Genomic DNA, 12,422 nt, shown 5'->3' on the forward strand with positions numbered 1-12,422 from the left:
CCACGTGACAGCCTCGAGCTTCCCTCGATCACGTCGCCTCACACTCTCCTCGACCCCTCGACGCTAGCCTACAAGCTCCACCACCCTTAATTATCCCTTCCTTGATGTCTCTACGCCTCAAATCTACTCGACACATTGACTCCTCCGCCGCCATCTCCTCCTTCAAGATCGACGACCTTCAGCTTAACCAAGTTGTCTATATAATTTTTAGAGTCACAGATATTCATATAATTTTTTTATGTAAGTTCAATTAGAGAATTTTTATCTTGTAATTCTTGTTGATTTTGGGATATGAATTATGAATATGACCCTTTGAAGAAATGTATAATAGTGGGGATTATATTTGAGTTTAGATTTTGGGATAGGTTTATTGTTAAATTGGATATAAACTTTAAATTTGGTTTGAACTATCATAATTTTATTTCATTTGAGTGTCGAACTTATATCTTGAATTTGGTACAATTTAAGCTATTATTCATTGGGGCTGATTTTAGTTTTTGAGCTTGGATAATGAAATTGTTTAGTGAAATTAAAAGATCAACTTGATGACGAATTTTTAAAGATTTTAAACTTCTTATATGTGATAATTTGATAGCTTGTAAGGACACTCAAACAATTCTCTAACATGATATTGTTAGACCCTAATGCCACTAAGAAAGAACGCTACAGGGGGGTGAATAGGGTTTATGCTAATCTAATCCAATTTATGCCAATTTAAAACTTTACGAACAAATATATCCTAGCACAAGAGATATGAATAATATATGTGCAAGGATAATAAACCAAGGGCAATATGAACACAAACAAGATCATGAGAATATAAACAATAAGCAATAGACAAAGGCGATATAAGATATGAACACAAAAAAAAGTACGCTAATGCAATCACAAACAAACGATATGATCACGGAGTTCGGTCCCCACGACATACGTCTCCGCTCCTCATCTCGAGAAGATCTCCACTATCACAATCGGGTTTTCTACGCTCACCCGAATAACATTTACACCTCACACTCGGTTTTTTAGCTCACCGAAAACTTTACAATCACTCATAATATAAACACACTAACTACCACCTCAAGTGTTGGTCTCTAGCTCGTGTCTCTCTCAAATGTTAGGAATTACAACCTCTCTCTAGGTATTACCATCTACCCCACTCCTCTTGGGACGATCCCTTCTCTCACCACATACTCCTCTTTGGTGTACTAGTGTAATACAAAGTGAATCCTCACAAATACAACAATCAGTTTTCTAGTTCACCGAAAACTTTATAATTTACACACTTACAATTACACTTCACGCCCTCTAAGTGTTGGCCTAGCCCATGTTACATTCCTCAAGTGTTCGGAATTACCATCTCTCACTAGGATTTACTACCGACCCCACTCCTCTTGGAACCGACCCCGTCTCTCACCAACCACTTTTCTCGGTGTCCAAGTGTAATACAATATGCAACTCATAATGAAGCTCACAAATACAAATTTGTTCTCTACAATAGATGAGAACACAATTAAGCTTACTCTCAATGCCACACAAACCCCACAACCTAAATTATACAATGTATGAAAATACAATAAGCTCAATGGTTATGTGTGTAAACAATGAATAAATAAAATCAACTAAACTCAATATAAACACTAGCTTAATGAATTAATATTAAACAATATAAATGTAAAGCTAGATTGAGTTTAGAAAACTTCTCTATGGATAACAAGAGAAAGGGAAAAGAGTGAATGCTCAAACACCAAAGGATGATCTCCACTTGCTCTTGTGAAAGTTTCTTCACAAACTTAAAAACACACTTAAACAAAAACTTAAACCCTTAAACAAACTTGTAAAACTCTTTTAATACTTTTCTCTTTAATTTTTGAACTGAGGATATGTAGGGGTATTTATAGGAAACCCTAAAGCCAAGAGAAAACAACAAAACCCAGCAAAAAGATAAAAACAGAAAAACTAAAGAAAAAACTAGCCGTTGAGCCGTTAGTCGACTGATACTGTTGAGCTGACCGTTATAGGCCAACAACACATCATCAGTCAACTGATGAACTCGTCAATCGACTAATGACCTCATCAGTCGACTAAAATAAAACATAAACTATTTAACATTTTGACTAAACATACTTGTTTTATCATGAAAATAAAACATACTTGTTTTATCATTTTGACTAAACTATGTTTTGAAAACTTTATAAACTGATTTTATAGACTTGATAAAAGATACAAACTATTGTTGATAACTCTATAAACTAAAAACTTAATATTATGCAAAAATGAAGTTTTGCACAATATGTATTTAACAAAATAATAAATATGAAACATGTATATATATGTAAACAATAATATAGGTTTCATATTTATATAAACTTGTAAACTATAAAATCAAAACTTGTGTGTGTGTGTGTGTATATATATATATATATATATATATATATATATATATAAAACCACCCCACCCCCACCCCACCTCATAACCGCCCCCATGTTCTCTCTCCCTCTCTCCCACATTCCCCATCTTTTCCTTCCTCATTCATATCTCAAGAGCGACATTACTAATAACCAGTACAAGCTCCATCTTTTCCTTCCTCTTTCATAGATCTCGGCCTCTCTTTCTTCGCTCCGCCGCCCCCCGACGCTGCCCCCGCCGCTTCCATGGAGAAAGAGGAGATCGCCGCAGCCACCGCCGCCTCCGGCGAGGACACTAGCATGAATGATGTTCAGAGGTGCCTCATGTTTGAGGACGAGTGAGTTTCACCTTGATCTTTGTAAATTCCGTTGAATTTTTAAGGATTTTATGTTCTTAATGAGATCTGAATGATGCCAATTTTCGACAAGGACTCGATGAAAAGATAAGATTTTGATAGGATAATAGATGAGTCACATGGATCTCTGCCAACTTTCTTGCTCAAAATAGAAAAAGGTTGGACCAGGAGGGCATTATTCAAACAATTCGTAACTCAAAGATTTGTTTTTGGAGATTTGACAGCAGAAATCCCACATCCTCTTTGCAAATTTTGCAAATTTTCCTCTCTAATTTCATTATTAGTCATTCTATTCTCTTACTTGCATCAAGAGGTTGAAGATAGAAAACAAAATATCTTTTTTAATATTTTTATTTGTGTGTGTGTGTGTGTGTGTGTGTGTGTGTATATATATATATATATATATATATATAAACCAATAAAATGTGTGTGTATATGATATTGAGCTTAAAGAATCTAACACACATAATATAAACCCTAAACTAATTTACCCAAGCTTGTGATCTTCAATGAAGCCCTATCTTGGTACACTTGCGGATGAAGCTTGGACTTGGATCTTCAACTCGAATTGCAAAGCTTCAACCATTATTCCGCCAACCTCTATTGGATATGATCATGAATGCTTGATTCTATCCATCCTCCAACGTGTTGTTTGTCTACAATAAATAGATAAATACAAACACTAGACAAACAATATTAGTGGTAAATTGTTTGTTAAATATCATCAACACAAAGAGGCCAACAGATATGACAATGGATGAAGATGAAAACAAACTTATAGCCATTGACCTTGAAGGCGATGACCATGATCTACTATTTACAATAAGTTTTTTCTCTCAGGTGATAATATCTTTAATCTTAATTTGATGATTTTTTTTTATTTCGATGCATTTGTCATGATAAAAGTTGTATTTTTTTTGTAGATAAAAAATGTTGCAGATGGAGGTCGAGAAAGTTAATGGAAGGCCAAAACAAAGTAGTTTGTAAGCATATTTTCCTTGAGTTACAAAATTAATCATGTGTTTCGGTATAATGAGATAATTTGAACTAAAGTTATGTATGTATGAATGCAATTATGTATTCTTTGAAACATGTGGTTATATATACCTTAAGGTTGCGAGTTGATAATATGGTTGTATGGATTAATCATGTGTTTTGGTATAATGTGATAATTTGAACTAAATCTATGTATGTATGGATGCAATTATGTGTTCTTTGGACCGTGTGGTTATATGTACCTTAAGAGTTACAAAAAATAAATAAGGAGTTATATTTTTTTTCAGAACTAGGAGGTAAAAAACTTTAATAACTAAGTACAAAACTAGACTAAAAAGTTATAAAAAATAAATAAGGAGTTACACAATTTTTTGAATAACTAAGAGCTATAAAAATTCAATAACTGGGTACAAAATTAGACTAAAAAGTTACAAAAACTGAATAAGGAGTTAAATTTTTTCCAAAACTGAGAGCTATAAAACTTCAATAACTGGATACAAAACTGGACTAAAGAGTTACATAAAATGAATAAGGAGTTATGAAGTTGGACTAAAGGCGTCGTCACAAAAAATGGATTACAAACTTCTTTTTTTGCAGGATTTCTTTTCCTGCAGGTTTCATCACACTCATCATAGAACCAACAATATCAAATTCACCACAATTGACTAAAGAGTTACAAAACCAGGAGAGAATTAATAAACCATGACTTCTTTCGACTTAACTAAAAAGAGCTCAAATCGAGCTACAATTCAACTGCTTCTTCATATGTACACAAAAATTGATATAGATCTGAATCAATTATAACACAAAAAAGCGCAAAATAAAAATTTCAAAAACATGTGAATTACATAGTCTAAACTGTAGTTTTACAATCGACACAAAAGATGGAGGATTCTTGCATTTAGACGAGGAAGATTTTAATTTTGAAGAAATCGCGGATGTCGATCCCTTTTAATTTGTTCGAAGCCATGACTTGGATGCTACAGTTACGAGTAATTGTGTTGAGGTTGGAGAAGGAGTGGAGGTCGGCGGAGCTTTGCGAAGACCTGAGGGCTTTGCTACAACAACAAGGAGTCGAGGAGAGTGCAAGGCGAGGTGGTCGATGGGAGATCAAGACTGTCACGTGGTCGAGGAGAGTTTCCCGCGACAATTTTCAAGGTTAGCAACGAAGAGGGTAGGCGAGGTGAACCGAATGGGGCAACGAAGAGGGCAGGCGAGGTTAGGGCGAGTGGGGCGAGGAAAGTGGCAAGGTCGGGCGGATGAGAGGATGGGAGGGGGCTTGAATTTGGTCGGCAATGAGAAGATAGGGCGCAAGACGAGGAGCGACGTGTGAATGGGACGGCAAAGATGATGGGCGACCGCTCAGGCGAGACAGTGAGGGGCGGCGGAGCTGGCGCAGAGCGTCAGTGGAGGAGAGTGAGGGATGGGGCTTGAGAATTGGTCTAAAATGAGAAGCAAGGGGCGAGGCGGGTAGCCGGCGACGAAGGCCAAAACTTTGAGGTAGGGCCGCGATTGGCCCTTGCGGGGCAAGGCAAGCGGCGAGTGGCGGAGGAGAGGAGGATGGGCTGACGATCATTTGGTCTTGAAATGAGAGAAGGGTGGGATTTGGAGGGGGGGGGGTGTGAGTTTTGAATGGAGCGGTTGAGATTAGTTGAATTGGTTAGTTGGGATGGTGAGATTTGTGCATCCTTAGATGCACCCTAAGAAGCCTCCTTAGGTCCTTATTATCCATATATATAACTTTACATGTTTTCACTCTTTAACTCATCTTTGATAGGGAAAGGGTAAAATTATCTTTATGCTAATATCTCTTTTTTCAAGTGTTCTCTTCACCTCCATTACAACTCCTCCCTCTCTTTTTTTAATGGTTTTTTTGTTGATGTGTGTGTGTTGGGGGGGAGGGGGGGGGGGGAGGGGGGGTCATTATCTAACTAAAATGATTTTTCAAACAAAATTAATGTATTTTCTAACTTCCCTTACCTCACACTACACCCGAATCCAAATAGGCCCTAAGTTTAGACAACATTTATGCTACTTACGTGAGGTTTACTTGGCTGGTACTAGCTAAGATTCCTCACTAAAAAAAAGTGCTGTGCTATTTGTCTCGCGCATGCATCACACATGAGAGGAGAGGGATCAGTGGGACCCATGTGACGTGGGTCCCACCAACCCCCCTCATCTCTTGCGTGATGCATCACGCGCGAGACAAACAGAGTTTTTGCATAAAAAATATCCATAGTTTAGGCTACGGATCCTTGAGTAAGTAGGAATTGGATTTGGTGGGGAAAAAAAGGATTACATGTTCCGAGTAAAAACAAGAGTTCACCCTCCTGCTCTCTGATTAAAAAAACAAAACAAAGAACTATCTGTTTGGTGGTGACATGTTTAAAAAAGTAAATTTTATGTCTGAGCCCGGGTTCGAACCGGGGACCTCTAGTGTGTGAGACTAGCGTGATGACCAACTACACCACCCAGACGACTTTGTTAAAGATTATGAGAGTATAATTTTTAAAGCATGCTAAAGATGGATAGTCTTAAACAACTATTTAAAATAGAGCATTTATACCGAAATCACTTGCGGTTTTAATTTATACAGAAACCACTTTTATTCAGGGTTTACCTTTTATCCAAATACATTGATCGATTTCGGGTCTAAATTTACCCTCAATCCCCATAATACCGTCATTAAAAAACAAGCGCTAAGCACATGTTTTCCCTTAACCTCACTCTTCCCTCTCTATTTTATCAGACTCTAATCCTAATCTCAATTTCCAGCCACAATCACATTGTAGAAATGGAATCTTCTTGTTAACTAATTAACCCTCTCACCTCCCACATCGCCCTCTTCCACTCTGATTCCTCAAACACTAACCCCAGATCCTCCATCCTCCAAGGTTGGGCTAGTGACAGTGGAAGAGGGGTATGTGTGAAGTGAGAGACTCGATTAGCTGTTGTGGAGTTTCATTTCTAAATTTTGACGAAGGTTGAGAATTGAGATTAGGATTAGGACTTTGACTGAATAGAGCTAGAGAGGATAGTGTGAAAGTGTGGGTTAAGTGGGAAGCATGTGCTTAGCATATGTGATTAAAGAGGGTATTATAGGCATTAAGAGTAGATTTAGATTAGAAATCGGTCGAAGGTTGTTGAAAGGTAAACCCCATTTAAAGGTGTTTCTAAATAAATTAAAATTTGAAGGTAATTCTAGTGTAACCACCCTATTTTAAAGATGGTTGGATGAAATAACCCTACAAAACTTAGGATTTACCTTTTGAGTCTAAATGTATATCTGATTGATATGATAATATAATAAACATGAACTACCTAGAAAATTAAGATGATTTTGATTATTCATACATGCATACGTACAAAATCAAATTTGAATGACCTACGATCACTTGATCGATGCTTCAAGTAAATCATCTCGAAACAATTTGATTTTTATTTATGGATAGTTTGTTTGTAGTGAACATGAATTTTACTTCGAAAGACTCTTTGAAACCCTTAAACTAGTGTAAATAATCTCAGTATCAATTATAGCAGCTTAGGTCAAGCATGTGTCTGTTATATATAAATATATAAAATACTGAAAATGAGAAGGTGCTTCATTTAACAAAATGATTTGCTAGTTCATTCAGAGAAGCTGAACACGTGAATATAAACTATACATGTGTCGTCTATGAAAAACCATAGATATATTATCTTTATCTATATACTGAACTTGACAACTATTGATCCTGAATGAAAATTCCATTATTTTCTAAGCTTCCCTCTAAATAACTTAACTCAAAACATTAATATATAAACTAATTTCTGTACTTATCGACTAGTCTATGCTACGAGGGTGTTTGGGGAAACTTAATTTCTTTTTGTCAAACTAGCTTTTAAGTAAGCTTTTGGGATGCACGTGTGTTGCACGTGGTTAAATCACTTGATTATTTCCTTTGAGTTTAAATGTGTTTACTATAATTCGGTTGCTAGATAATTTATCGATGATGAGCTCTACATGGGTATGGATGTGCGTGCTTCCTTAACCATGGTGTAATACATCTTAACAATCATATCCTCTTATTAGATTTTCGTCATTACTTGATATATTTATGCATTACATTGAAAACAACATGAAAACTTATAAAAGTATAGAAAACTTTAAGAGTTTAAAAAATTGCAAAAAATATCATAGAAATTCAAAAAATTATAAATACACATCAAAAAATTTAAAAACTTTCAAACAATACACTATAAATTAAGGAATTACAAAAATACCCCTAAAAATTTTAAAATTTTTAGATTATTTTTATAATTTTTTACTTTTCATAATGTTTTCTGCGAATTTCAAATTTATAGATTTTCAATATACCTTTTATGTCCTTAATTTTTTTCAATATACCTTTTATGTCCTACAATTTTTTTGTTAATTTTAAAATTATTAGGGTGTTTTAATAATTTTAAAACTTTCAGGATGTTTTTTACAAATTCAAAAATTTTTAGAAGGTTGTTTGTAATTCCTATATTTTTTAGTGTACTGTTTATAGGTATGATTCTCAAAATACGTTTTTGTAAATTTTGAGTTTTGAGTGTTCTTTTGTAATTTTAAAACTTTCAGGATATTTTCTGCATATCGTAAATTGTTCTGCTGGTTTACTTCTCTAAACATGTTAACTGAATCCTTCTCCATATAAGACCAAATTATTATATATATTGTCTAAAACTTTTTGCGTACATAGACTACTATCTATAATAATTGATGTGTATACTTCTATAATCGTGGTCCCTTAAAAACCACGTCCTCTTAAAGATCTTCATCATTGCTTGATATATATCAATACATTACATTGAAAAAATCAAGAAAGTTTAGAGAACTACAAATAAAAAAGACACCCTCAAAAGTTTCAAAAATTGAAGAAACGCCCTAAAAATTTAAAAAATTACAAATATAGGCTAAAATTTCAAAACTTTCAAACATTATATTGAAAATAAAATAATTGTAGATATCCCAATAATTTTTATTTTTAGGGTGTTTTTTGCAATTATCTAAATATCTATGGTGTTTTTTAAAATTAAATTGATTGATTTTCAATGCTTTGTTTGTATCTTTGATTTTTTGAGGCGTTTTTTTATAAATTTTAAAAATTTAGGCTTTTTTATAAATTTTGAAACTTTTAGAATATTTTCTACAAATTTGGAATTTTTCAGTGACTTTTAATAGGTTTAAAATTATCAGAGTGTTTATTTGTAAATTTTGAGTTTTGAGGGTTTTTTGTAATTTTAAAACCTTTAGGGTGCTTTTTGTAGATTGTAAACAATTTAGGGGCTATTTATAATTCCTATATTTTCAATGTGTTGTTAGATTTGAAATTCTCAGGGTGTTATCAATTTTAATTATTAGTGTATTTTTATAATTTTTGACACTTTGAAGATACTTTTTACAAATTGTTTAGGGGGTTGATTGTAATTCAAATATTTCAATGTGCAATTAGGTTTGAAATTCTAAGGATATTCTTTGTGAATTTTGAATATTTGATGTTTTTGCAATGTACAAAAATTTTAGGTGCTGTCTTGTCAAAAGTTTAAAATTTATGGATATATTTAAAGATAACATTGCTTACTTTTTGACCGCCTACATAAGAGTGTTTTCTGAAAATTTTTTAATCTTCTAGGAGACTATTTGTAATTCCTATATTTTTAGTGTATTGTTTGTAGGTTTATAATTTTCATGAAGTTTTTATAAATTCTAAAATTTAGGGGTATTTTTGCAAAATTGAATTCTTGTTCACGTGAGATTAGGATAATTATAATTGAAGTTTGAAGTTGTTCATGTGGGAGTAATTAGAATATTTAAAGTTATAGTCTATATGGGATTAAGATAATTAGGATAGATAGCATTATAAAATATAATATCTAAAATAGCTAAGGGTAATATTGTGACGCCCCTGGGTTCACACAAGGCTACAGTCCAAGGTGAAACCAGAGATGTCAAACCTGCCATGCACCCACACTGTGCATAAACATGTTTCACCAATCACAGTAATATCCTCTAGTAGAACCAAATAGAAGTGCAGGTACAAACAAGCAAAATAAAGGGAATAAATGTAATAGACATGATATAGAAGAGATATCTCATAAATGAAAAGAATCATGTCTCAACTATAATACATCTGATATCTGAATAATAAAAATGTCTCAACATGAATCAACTAAGAATCATACTAAGGCACACTGCCTTTACAATATGCATATGGAACTCTAATGTCTGGATAAAACTCAAAACTACAGTGGAGTCTCTACAAGTAAAAATACGCGACGGTGACTATGCCAGAACTCCGTCACCCTGTGGCTCTCCGAAACTCCGAACTACCTGAAAAGTAATTTAAAAGAAAAAGAATAACAACAAGAGCGTCAGAGCGCTACAGCAAGATTATCTCCATCCGCCCCCAGGGACATGGCTACTAGATGGAGTGAAGGCTCTATCTATTAAGCATAGTCTACCTAGATTCATTTTCCCCGTATCTAAGTAGGATTAACATTAAGAAACCTACAACAAGAATAACAACAAGAGCGTCAGAGCGCTACAGCAAGATTATCTCATAAATGAAAAGAATCATGTCTCAACTATAATACATCTGATATCTGAATAATAAAAATGTCTCAACATGAATCAACTAAGAATCGTACTAAGGCACACTGCCTTTACAATATGCATATGAAACTCTAATGTCTGGATAAAACTCAAAACTACAGTGGAGTCTCTACAAGTAAAAATACGCGACGGTGACTATGCCAGAACTCCGTCACCCTGTGGCTCTCCGAAACTCCGAACTACATGAAAAGTAATTTAAAAGAAAAAGAATAACAACAAGAGCGTCAGAGCGATACAGCAAGATTATCTCCATCCGCCCCCAGGGACAAGGCTACTAGATGGAGTGAAGGCTCTATCTATTAAGCATAGTCTACCTAGATTCATTTTCCCCGTATCTAAGTAGGATTAACATTAAGAAACCTACAACACGAGACGTAGTACGTCGAGCGAAATAATCCAAACAAGGAAACCCTCATGTATATACCATAAGCCTCAAATTGTAGATATCTAAACATTAATACCGAACTAAGAAAAGACAATCTAATAAAACCAATAATTAGAAATCCATAACACGAGACTGGTACGTCGAGCGAAATAATCTAAACAAGGAAACCCTCATGTATATACCATAAGTCTCAAATTGTGAATCTCTAATCATTGATCCCAACTAAGAAGTAAAAAAACACAGTAAAAGAAATAAGATATCAACACATCGTATTTATAATATCTTCCACTATCACTGGGGAGATAAAATAAAATACCAACACATAATTTTGTATACTTTTAAAAGTAACGTATCTCAGTTATATAGTTTAATGATAGGTCGTATTCATAATCGGTATCTGTCATACTTAGGCTATCAAGTAATTGTCTCAGTGCAACGGACTACCCTGTAGGTATCCTGAACTGTGTACACGGCTCATTAGTCTTATCATGATCTCAGTGCGTATTATGAGTGCGGGACGTACTACCAAATAGGCATCCTAGAAATACGGCTCACGAGCCTCAATCGCACCCTAGTGCGGGACGGACGGCTAGATCAAGCCTCCTAAAATCCGACTCAATGGCCTGTACATATGGAATATCGACGCACTACCTCATGTAGTACTGAACTGAGCTCATCAACGATATCCACCTCATGTATAAACTGTGTATATCTGGTGTGTCGACGCACTATCCCATATAGTACTAAGCTGTGCTCATCAACGACATCCAACAGGTATATGAACTATATCTAATTCAAATATGATCAAATAAAAATTCATCATAATCCTCTTGGGATTCTTAAATGTATAACATAACATATTCATGACTATACGTATAACATCAAGCGGCTCAAAACTCCGTGAACGCACCTCAAAACGGCGTAACACAGCTCCACAAAACGAGCAGGAAAAACAGACATGACATCTGTTAGTAAAACAAGCATATCTTTCTCTAGGAAAACTATTTTTACAAATGGTTTTCTGTTTTGAAAACTAGATTCATACATATTTGAAATGACATAAGTTTAGTTCAGTTTGGAGTTCATTTGTTATCCCAAATCTCCAGTTACATATTATATATGTGCAGCCATTTTTCTACAGGACATATTATTAGTAAATATAACATATCTTTCTCTATACAAACTCTTTTTAAGAATGGTTTTCTGTTTTAGAAACTAAATACATATATCTTTCATTTAAAACTAGTTTACTTAAATTTGGAGTTTATTTTATATCTTAAACTCTTAATTAAAAATTATACAAGTGCTACAGTTTTCTGTAGAAAAACATATATATAGTACATCACTTAAATTTCTCATATATGAATAAAATTATGAAAAATCCTAATGATCATGATTATGATACTATCATAAACATCAAGAAAAGATTATTAATTTAGTATTTGTTTTAAGGTTTACTATCAAAAATCTGACTTTTAACACCTCAGGTTAAGATTAAAGCATGAAAACACATATTCAACATCATATTAATCATCTACACTAGTTATTTAACTATGGGGATAGGTTTGGACGAAGATAATCTTGCATTAATCTCATGTACAAGCCTCTGAAATAAACAGCAAGCAATCCATGAGCACAAACC

General features: G+C 34.1%; 1 non-coding gene across 1 annotated transcript; it reads right to left on the bottom strand.

Moving 5' to 3' along the window:
• Positions 1-6,161: 6,161 nt before the first annotated feature.
• Positions 6,162-6,235, bottom strand: TRNAV-CAC. The gene has a single exon. It is a non-coding gene; the product is annotated as a tRNA-Val (tRNA).
• Positions 6,236-12,422: the final 6,187 nt, after the last annotated feature.

The sequence above is a fragment of the Asparagus officinalis genome, unplaced genomic scaffold (assembly GCF_001876935.1).
Source record: "Asparagus officinalis unplaced genomic scaffold, Aspof.V1 AsparagusV1_Un248, whole genome shotgun sequence".
Taxonomy (NCBI): Eukaryota; Viridiplantae; Streptophyta; class Magnoliopsida; order Asparagales; family Asparagaceae; genus Asparagus; species Asparagus officinalis.